Source organism: Mustelus asterias, unplaced genomic scaffold (genome assembly GCF_964213995.1).
Source record: "Mustelus asterias unplaced genomic scaffold, sMusAst1.hap1.1 HAP1_SCAFFOLD_76, whole genome shotgun sequence".
Taxonomy (NCBI): Eukaryota; Metazoa; Chordata; class Chondrichthyes; order Carcharhiniformes; family Triakidae; genus Mustelus; species Mustelus asterias.
The window spans coordinates 1,409,620-1,420,760 of NW_027590135.1; the positions used below are offsets into that span (position 1 = coordinate 1,409,620).

Consider the following 11,141-nt stretch of genomic DNA (forward strand, 5'->3'; position numbering starts at 1 on the left):
AGATTTCGAGTAAGAGTCACCCTCTTACTCTGGGTCTGGAGTCACATGTAGGCCAGACCAGTTAAGGAGGCCAGACTTATTTATCTGTAGTGCATCGGTGAATCCGATTATATTTTGCAACAATCGACCGTAGTTTCAAGGCCGCCATTACTGAGACCAGCTTTCAATTCCAGATTGATCAAATCGTGATTTTAAATTTCATCAGCTGCCGTGGTGGGATTTACTCCGTGTCCCCAAAGATTAGTGCCAGCCTCTGGATTACCAGCCCCATCACCTTTCATCCCTGTAAACAGAAACAGTTCACTCAGCTCATTACTAAACCTCTTCCTGAGGACATTAGATTTTCCTCCACAGAATTTTATGAAACCATTTGCTGCAAAGCCTGTTGCTCCATTCGGGAGCATCAATAATTTATTAAGATCACACAAAAAATATTGATTTCTTGGGAGGAGAATAAAATAAAGAGATGAGAAAATTTAATGAACAGAACAAGAAGGAAATGCATTCAGAGAAAGCGCCCTGCAGTGTGTGCAAGACAATGCAGAGCTTTCAGCTGAAGAAGGAAATCTCGGTTTGCCGTTCGTTCTACCAGATTTCTGCATAAAACGACCGCGACAGGACTCGAACCTGCAATCTTCTGATATCATCACCGCACAGAACTACCGAAGTCAGACGCCTTATCCATTAGGCCACGCGGTCAACACATGCCATGCCGTCTCAAATATTAGCTCCATGTGAATAACTGCCGTGATTGTATTTATTTTCAGTTGCATTTTTGGATGCTTCTCTGATTCCCAGATGCCAAAAAATTGAAGGGGAATCCCCAGAGTTTGTAAACGGCCGGAAACTAAAGTCTATTTCTATCATTCTTGGCTGCCTGTTTGTGTGGAGTTTGCCCGTTCTCCCCATGTCTGCGTGGGTTTCCTTCGGGTGCTCCGGTATCCTCTCATCTCCAACGATTTGCACATTAGGTGGATTGACCAGGCAAAATTGACCCTTATTTTCAGGGGGATAAGCAGCGTAATTACGTGGGGTTACAGGGAGAGATTCTCTGTCGGAGAGTCGGTGCAGAGTGTCTGGGCCGAATGGCCTCCTTCCGCACTGTCGGGATCCTATGCCTCCTCCACATAGAACATAGAACATAGAAAGCCACAGCACAAACAGGCCCTTCGGCCCACAGGTTGCGCCGATCACATCCCCACCTCTAGGCCTATCTGTAGCCCTCAATCCCATTAAATCCCATGTACTCATCCAGAAGTCTCTTAAAAGACCCCAACAAGTTTGCCTCCACCACCACCGACGTCAGCCGATTCCACTCACCCACCACCCTCTGAGTGAAAAACTTACCCCTGACATCTCCTCTGTCCCTACCCCCCAGCACCTTAAACCTGTGTCCTCTCGTAGCAACCATTTCAGCCCTTGGAAATAGCCTCTGAGAGTCTACCCTATCCAGACCTCTCAACATCTTGTAAACCTCTATCAGGTCACCTCTCATCCTTCGTCTCTCCAGGGAGAAGAGACCAAGCTCCCTCAACCTATCCTCATAAGGCATGCCCCCCAATCCAGGCAACATCCTTGTAAATCTCCTCTGCACCCTTTCAATGGCTTCAACATCTTTCCTGTAATGAGGTGACCAGAACTGCGCGCAGTACTCCAAGTGGGGTCTAACCAGGGTCCTATAAAGATTTTAGACATCCTGTCTAAAATCTTTAATACCTGTCCCTGAATACTCCTGCTCGCAGCTAATGCAGCAACTTCCCCCTGTGTGCCTTAGTTCAATATGTTATAGTATTTTACACCTCTCGTACAGCACCACTCAATCCCGTTTGCTGCAAAGAGAGAAACTCCGAATTATCCAGCATTACCTTGTAGGTATAATCCCTCATCGCTGGATCCAAAACAGTAAATCTCGTTTCCCCCCTCATAAGGACCCTCACGCACTTTCTAAGCTGTGCTTACCGCGTCTGGGTGCAATCCAAAAACAGCTGCAGTTGATCAGAACTTCATAAAGATTGAGCATAACTTCCCTGCTTTTATACTCAGTGCCTCGACTTACGAAGCCAAAGATCCAATCCGCCTTCCTGACGACTCTTTCCATCAAAGGTCTCTTTGAACCTCAGGTCCCCGTCAGCCTGCACACAGTCGAGAACTGGACCATTCAGTTTCTATTGCCTCTCCCCATCTCTTCTGTCAAACTGCAGCACTGTTCCTGAGTGTGGTATTAATACTGTGTCTCTGGTACAATATCACTGAGAGCTGAGGCTGCAGCTTTTGTTTCTCCAAGATACTCTTTCTGGAAAAAGCCGGAATTTACAAGGATTTTTGTAATTGAGACATTGTCTGGCCGTCTGTGTCTCACTGCCCTAACTCACTCTGTCTCTGTCTATCCCTCCACGCCCTCTCATCAACTTTATGTGAAGGGGGGAATTTGTGGGTTCGTAACTGAGTGCGCACAATCTGTATATTCATCTGACCAAATAGAATTCAGCTTGTGAACAAGATCATAATTTCAACCAGTTCTGGGTTCACCCAGGCACAGCTCTAATTGGCTGCAGCCCCCTGAATCTGGAGAACAGACACTGTGAGCATCGCCGGCCTCAGCGGTTTTAACAGTTACTGACCTGTGAAACTCCAACTAATGCCCGAGAATCCACAGCACAGAGCGAGGAGACGAAGTCCTGGGGCTGTCAATCTGAGACAGAGTTTGACCTGTCAATGTGCAGAGGTGAACATTGTGCCAGCGAGAGTGTGTTAAAGGGGCGGCTGGGTTAGACAAATGTTAGTGTTTGTGTGTCCGCACTCAGCTCCGGATTCTCCAGCCCTTCTTGTGTCAAATCGAAAGATTCTCTTGTCATTAGATCGTGCTGCTGTCCTGCTCAGACCTGAAGAGAGAAGTTAAGCGAAAGTTTTGGTCGATTTCAAGGTTTCAGTCGACAAACGAACTCTGAGTCAGCGCTCGACTGAGAGAGCGCGATGAATTCAGCAAAGAGACGTGTTGAAATGGAAATTGCTGCCCTGAATTCAGATGGAAATTTCTCAACGGGAAATTTTCAGATTTCAGTAATAGAAGTAGGACAGTCTGAGAATCTGGAGTGTCCAATTTTAATTGCAGTGGGAAAGTTTGTGAGGAGAGTGAAACACAGAGAGACTGGAGGAGCCGGGAGCTGACAACAGCTTGTCTCTGCTCCGTCTGCTCTCTGCCTTTAAGCTGCTCTGTGCCGCCACCGCTAGTTTCATTTCGGATCCAGGTCTGACTCTCACAGACATTTTCCAGACGTTCTTAAATGTAATTTTGTCGGTCTGGGACATATTGTACCAGAAATATATCTTGTGCGTAAACAATACAACAACCGCTTTCTAAATGAGCTGCCCAGCTCGGTTCAATGTGTCAGAAATTATTGGACGATTTTAAAGCAACATCGATTTGGATGCAGAATTCTCTCATCTCTGAATATATTCCATCACTTTATCGCTTGTGTTTGGAGTCCGGGGCAAAGTGACCACTTAATCCAAAGACATTTTGAAATTAATTCAAACATGAAATTTCCTGATGACTTCTGAATATCTATAATCCTCCTTTCCTAACGTTCCGATATGATTATAATTCCCGATATTCGACATGTTCCTTCCATTCCCAAGCTATTTTAAGCAGGAATACTTAACGCCCAGTAGTGAACAGCTTGTCGCATTTTTTGAATGAACATGATATTTTATCATCTAAGCAGCACTTTGATATTCTCATTCATTCAATGTATTCTGATGAAGTGTATTTCCTACGCCGTGTGTGTCATTACATAAGAATGTTACTCTGAAATGAGACGTAGTTTTGTCCTTGTGTCCTGATTGTGCTCTTTTTCTTTCTTCCTACGTCATAATTTTTCTCATGGAAGGGAGTTACAGCACAGACGCCATTCGGCCCATCTTGTCGATGCCAGCATAGTTCCCGATCATTATTGAAAAATACCACAGCAAATTACAACTCAATATCATGGGCTGCCCTGGAGAAGCCAATTAAACATTTCTCGTCTCAGTCACTGCGCGCACGGCTTGAACCTGCGCGTGGAAACGAGGGTTTCGAGTCGAACGCCTTAACCACTCAGCCACCGTGGCTGCCTATCTCTCAAAGTGATGTAATCGTCTCAGCAATGTTCATCTTAACTTCGTAAGAAGTCTCACAACACCAGTTTTAGTCCAACAGGTTTATTTGGCAGCAAAGGCCACTCGCTGGAGTCACATGATGAAGGAGCAGCGCTCCGAAAGCTCGTGGCTCTTGCTACCAAATAAACCTGTTGGACTTTAACCTGGTGTTGTGAGACATCTTACTGTGTTTACCCCAGTCCAACGCCGGCATCTCCACATCATCTTAACTTCGTCAGGCACCAGGATTGTGTAGAGAACAGTGTGAGCTGAAATATGTTCCTCTTTTATTTGGTGTCCTATTCTTTGACTGAGAATTTATTTATTCGTTCAGACTTGTTCTTGTATTTCAATATTGTTTTCAGTATAAACAAATTGAAACCGATTTCTCCGTCCGAAAAAAATAAAATTAAAACGGGAAGTCCTTTTTATTTCGTTGCCGCCTATTGTTCTGTTCGAACTTTAGTATATCCACATGTTTTGAAACGCAAGAGATGGTGGATACGGTCCGAAGTAAATTATCAAGGTGATGGCCGGGAAGCGCACTCGAGCCAACTGCTTGGAATGCAGCTATGCTCACCACTATCGCACCATCTCTCGCTCTGTTTCATTAATTGTTATTTTCATTAGTTATAATTACGGAACTACCTTAGTTGCCGAATTCATCGGACACCAGGTGTATCGTAATGCAGTTTGTAGACTGAAATTGTTTACTCTCGTTTTTTGGACAGTTTAATATTGTATCTTTCTGGGGACTCAATTATTGGTTTTGAGGCCTGGTCTTTCACTTAAACAAAGTTTCCCACTGAAAGCAAATTTAGATTCCAAGTCAAGCGCCTGAACCACTCGGCCATCGCAGCTCCTTATTGGCCAGTCGATGCAACCACCGCAGTTCATATTGGCTTCATCAGGATTATTGAGATCACAGTCAGGGAGGTCAACTGTGCTCGGTTCCCTTTGTTTTATATATTTATCTCTGACTGAGAATTCATTTATTAGATCAGAGACTTGTTCATCTATTTCAGTATTTGCTTTCAGTATAAAGAAACTGAAGCCGAATTTTCCGTCCGGAAAAATGAAATGCAAACGTGAAGTCCATTTTATGACATTGCCGTCAAATGCTGCGTTCTCGCTGTTTTTGTCCACATGTTTTGAAACGCAAGAGACCGTGGATAAGATTCTAAAAAAAATGATGAATGCGATGGCTGGGAATCGAACCCGGGTCAACTGCTTGGAAGGCAGTTATGCTCACCACTATATCACCACCGCTTGCTCTGCTGATGGGCCCCTTATTTTCATTAGATATAATTACGCAACTTCCTGAGTTGCTGATTTCATCAGATACCAGGTGTGTCCATAGCACAGTTCATAAACTGAACTTGGCTTATCTCCTTTTTCTGGACAGTTGAACTTACCTTTTTTTACTGTTGTTCCTGACTGAGAACTCATTGATTAGTTTTGAGATCTGTTCTTCCATTGAAACAAAGTTTACACTGAAAGCAAATTGAAGCTGGATTTTCCGTTCGTAACTCATTGATAATAAGAATATTCAGTGAATTTCATTTTAGGAGTGACCCTCTGCTGTTCTTACCTGCGATAGCTAATTAAATAAGTCACCACTGTGATGGTCAGGAACTGACTCTTGGTCAAATGCACGCACAGTCACCACTACACCACCATCGCTCACCTAACTCTGACACTCCCCGTGCATTTACGGAACGAATACACAAGCAACGAGGTGGCATAGAAATCAGAGATTAGAGAATCCTATAAACGACATTCCATTTCTGGGAGTTTTATATTTTCCTTAGATCGGGGTGTGCAGCATCGCTCAATCAGAAAATAGATCTCTGGAACATGGAATTTGGTTAATATCATTTTTTGCAATCATTTTAATTGGTAATAATCATGTTGTTCTTCTTTCACTCCAATCCAAAAAGGTTCTGAATGAATGGCTGCCTTGTTGCACAACACGCGTTCAGCGAGGAGATGGCAGCAGTGAACAATAATTTGGATTTGCTGTTTGTGTCAAGACATCGGGAACAGGAATGGAGTTGCTGCTGCCCGCGGAGCTGGGCCAAGCAAGAGGCACAGATACTGACCAACTGTACCCGCTCCAAATAGATTCACGAAATTAATGAACAAACGGAAAACAAGCGCAACTGATCTTTTAAGGAGCTACGACAGTCTCTGAAAGCATTATATTAACAACTCTTCAAGAATCAATTTGCTGTAACTACTTCAATATGAACCGTTTCAATGTCAGCCTTATTCATGGCCAGTTCACAAACAGGCATTGACTGGTTAGAAGTTTTAACGTTATCAGAGAACAGTTATCAATATTCTCAGAGAAGTGAAACAGCCGCCCGAACTTCATAGAATCCCGACAGTACTGAAGAAGGCCAATCGGCCCATCGAGCCTGTGCCAACAACAATCCCATGCAGGCCCCATCCCCGTAACCTCACGTATTTAACATGCTAACGTTCCTGACCCGAAGGGGCTATTTTACATGACCATTGCACCTAACCCGGCACTAGTTTTCATGGCGGAACAGCCGATTCTGGAAAGAAAATACCTGCCACTAGGACCGCAAATGAAGCTGGCGTCTGCTTTGGAGCTTCTGAAACCACATGTTCTCATGCTGGCAAACTCCTGCCCAAAGCTTGTGTCCTGATTTAAATCGATTGCCAGCTCGAGTTTCTTATTTGGATGAAGAATATGGAATGGTGCTGGACTATTCACCCCTCAAACCTGTGGAACTCTTAGTCTTACCTTCACCTTGGTCCGTGAACCTCAAAATAAGTGTTCAGTTTACCCTCAATCAGACAATGCGGAGGCAGAGATTTAAATGTAATAACAATAAATATGGAATTAAAAAAATTTCGGCAGAGATTTTACAGCTTTCCCCGTGTAGTCAGAATGGCCGAGCTGTCTAAGGCCCTGCGTTCGGGTAGCAGTCTCCACTCGAGGTATGGGTTCAAATTCTGCCCCTGATGTTGGTTTTTCCTTCTCGAGGCGCATCCAAACCCAATAAATCTCTCACATGGCAGCACAAGGACAGCAGATGCAGAGAAACAACGACCACCTCTAAGTTCCATTCCGTGACGCACATCATCCTGACTTTAAAATATATCGCCGTTCCGATGGTTCGCAATCGTGGAAATCCCTCCCAAAGGGGCTTGCTTTATTTCTGCGTGAAATTGAAGATGGCTGATGAGAAGAAACAAACTTCGAAACCAGTTCCCAAGAAGGAAGCGAAGAAAGTGATGAAGAAACCGTTGGCAAAGGGCGGGAAGAAGCGGCGAATGTCCAGGAAGGAGAGTTACTCCATCTACATCTACAAAGTGATGAAGCAGGTTCACCCCGACACCGGCATCTCCTCCAAGGCCATGAGCATCATGAACTCGTTCGTGAACGATATTTTCGAGCGCATCGCGGGTGAGGCTTCCCGCTTGGCCCATTACAACAAGCGCAGCACCATTAGCTCCCGGGAGATCCAGACCGCCGAGCGCCTGCTGCTGCCCGGGGAACTGACCAAGTACGTCGTGTCGGAAGGGACAAAGGCGGTGACCAAGAACACCAATTAAAACTCCCCAATGGACTGAAAAGAACCCCAAACACAACGGCTCTTTTAAGAGCCACGCACAATCTCTGTGAAAAAAGCTGTTCCATCTTTTCCCTTATTAAGTTAATGAGAGATCTATTTCTGGAGAATAGGGATTTGTCCCGTTACAGAATGCTGTGAATGGGACTTCAGACCCGCCCCTCACACACACTTTCACATTGATGGGACAATCAAACTGAACTGAGAGTGGATTATTAAACTCAGTCTGGGATTTGTGAGGGGCAATGAGGAGAAACACAATATTAGGAAGCCATTACTTAAATTTAATAATACCTATATTGAGAGCTTTAACAATTGGTGAATTAACTTCATAATACAATGATGTTTATTGATCTCGGGTGATCTCGGAGTCGCAGCCGGAACAGAAGAAAGGCGGGAATGAGGAGGTTCTTCTCGGGCTCATCTGTGTATTCCGCAGTTTTCTCAGAGGACGGAATCAGCGAGATTTGTGCACACTCAGGACCCTGAGCCCATCGTAGCGACTCCCCCCTCCCCTCCGCGCCACCCCCCCCCCCCCCCACTCCCCGCAGCCCCGATTCTCCGGACACAATGCTGCCGATTCAACCGGCAGGATATGGCGGGTATTCTCTCCACACTTCCGATTGTAATATTCCCAGCCGCTTTCAGGGGAGAGGATCAGAAATCAGCCTTTCCCTCTGTCCCTGTGAAGCCTGTGTGAAGGAGTTGGCTGGGAATCTCTGTTTTTGCTTTTCCAGTGAGCTGAGATTTGCTCCGTTTTAAATTGCTGAACGGGGTCTTATTTCCGCTGGTGACAGACAACAAATTGAGAAAATCAAACTGTTCCGAAAATAGCGCCAGGATTCTGTGAGGGAAAATACAATAAACAGATTATAAAGTGTGAGATTGAAATAGTTTCCTGAACATTCAGGCGTTCGGTTATTTTCTATTTTTCCTGCACTGAAATTGGCGGGCTTTTCCAATTTGGAAATGTAAACCAATCAAAACCTCCCATTTCTTCTCCTGGCTCTCAGATTTGTTACGAACCTGATTGAAATGACAGTGACCAATCAGAGCACGAGTCTGGCTTCAGCCTCGCAAACCGCTCACAATGATTATTAATCGAGATTAAACTGACGGAATGTGTATTTGAGTTGTCAAATGTACTTTGTTCGCGCGGACAAATAATTGAAGGAACCGGAATAAATGTGATATTTCGTCCACGGAAGTTAAAGAGAAGAGTGTCGCCAGCTCCTTGTCACACATTCCGCATATTTTCACTGACAGAGAAGCAAACAGCTCATCACTTCCACGTCTGAGACAGCAGAAATAAATCCAGAGGCGCATTTTTAATCCACTGCTCTAACAGCAGGAAAGCCAGATGTCGTGTTCACATCATGCCAAACTTTCGTACTAGGATGGCCGAGAGGTTAAGGCGTTGGATTTAAGATCCAATAGATATATGTGCTCGTGGGCTCGAACCCTACTCCTGGTAAATAGATTTTTTAACACGACATTCACGACACTGCTTCATTTCTCCTCCATGAACGGTCTGCTTTGTCGAACCAGCATGCAAGAAACTGGAATTTTCACAGCAGAATAATACATGAGACAATAAGAAATCAAAACAAACTCAGTACAACTAACAGGGGGATTCATCAATCCCAGTCCAAATTCTCATCAATTATCAGATCATCGCTGTGTCAACCACACAATAGTGCAGCCTCAGCTCCAAATTAAATATCAGATAAAACTGACAGATGGTTTTCTGTTCAAAGTTACACAACCTGAATAATGTACTCTGAGATTCGAGTTAAATACCAGTCATATCACCAAATCAGGGGTTTAGAAGTGGTCGCAATAATCCCCACAGTCTGCCCTCACATACATTAGGTACACATTCAAATCTCAAATACATTCTCAGATTCGGATATTCTGAAAGCTAGGATACAAACACAAATGCCAGTTGAAAACTTACCCTGCTTATGAAACTAAAAGTTACAACATCAATTTGATGGCTACGAACTGAACTATAAATTATTAACTAACGCTAAATCCTCACTCACACTGTGCCAGGTGGAAGACACTCTACCAATTCCAGACTGGACTTCATTTTACATGCATGTCAAAATTCTTACACAGAATCAGGCTGAGTGTCACAGATCAAATCAATGTGAACAACCTGAGTGAAACTTGCATAGCAATCCAGTATCAGATTGAAGCATACATTATCTTTCACAATTGTGTTCACACTGACAGAGATTTATTGCTGGGCTGAAACTCACACACATTGTTTGCTTAACACCTACCACATAAGTGGTCTGTTTCGGTGCTGGAAAGTTATTTGGAATCAATCCAAATTCATGAATAGTCCCAGAGACTGCAGATTATTTAATTAATCCCAAACTCATACTAAATACCGAAGATTGATAGATGAGATGATAGTTCTCACTCACATGCACTTTCAGGAGCTGAAAAATACAGGCTGCTTGCTGCATTCACTCAGAGGAGCTGTGCCTGAGTGATATGAAATAAATTGCACACATCAATTGTATCACTGAGAGATTTAGAAACAATCCAAGACTCACACAGAGTAATGAATGCAAAAGGAAGAATAGCGAGAGAGAGAGATGTGTGACAGATAACAAATGAAACCCACAATTTTAAACAGCACCAGAGACTTACATACAGAATTATTTCCAATGATAGGACCAGCATAAAGCTGATGTTCCATAAACAGTACCACGGGAATTAACGCATATGTTCCAAAAACAGCGCCAGCGGACTTAAAATTATCGATGATCCCCACATTTATATGAAATTTACTGTTTATTCATGAGTCACAAGTACGCTTACATTAACATTGCAATGAAGTTACTGTGAAAATCCCGGAGTCGCCACACTCTGGCACCTGTTCAGGTACACTGAAGGAGAGTTTAGTGCGGCCAGTGCACCTAACCAGCGTGTCTTTGACCTGTGGGAGGAAACCGGAGCACCCGGAGGAAATCCACGCAGACACAGTGAGATCATGCAAACTCCACGCAGACAGTGGCCCAAGCCGGGAATCAAACCCGGGTCCCCTGTGCTGTGAGGCAACAGTGCTAACTCCAGTACCACTGAGACACCCCACAGACATATCACAGAATAAAGAACCATTGACAGGTCCAGAATGATACCACACTCACACACTTTATAACAGTCCGAGACACTCACAGAAACAACACCAGACAAATTCAGATACGGAATGGTTCCAGATACTGAAACAGGTGAACTGATTCCCACACTGATTGTGTGTCCTGGGCAGTCCATAGCTACAGGGATGCGGTGAATCACGGTGACAAATCCGACCATATACACCACCAGGCAGGTCACGACTGCATAATGTGATTCTGCAATGGGGCAACACTTACTAAATAATCC

The 11,141-nt window shown here is 44.2% G+C and overlaps 2 non-coding genes across 2 annotated transcripts; both read right to left on the reverse strand.

Moving 5' to 3' along the window:
* Positions 1-606: 606 nt before the first annotated feature.
* On the reverse strand, positions 607-699 carry trnar-ucg (transfer RNA arginine (anticodon UCG)). The gene is made up of 2 exons: positions 663-699; positions 607-642 (listed from the first exon to the last, which is right to left on the reverse strand). It is a non-coding gene; the product is annotated as a tRNA-Arg (tRNA).
* Positions 700-5,334: 4,635 nt separating this feature from the next.
* On the reverse strand, positions 5,335-5,406 carry trnag-ucc (transfer RNA glycine (anticodon UCC)). Its single transcript has one exon. It is a non-coding gene; the product is annotated as a tRNA-Gly (tRNA).
* Between the last annotated feature and the right edge of the window lie 5,735 nt (positions 5,407-11,141).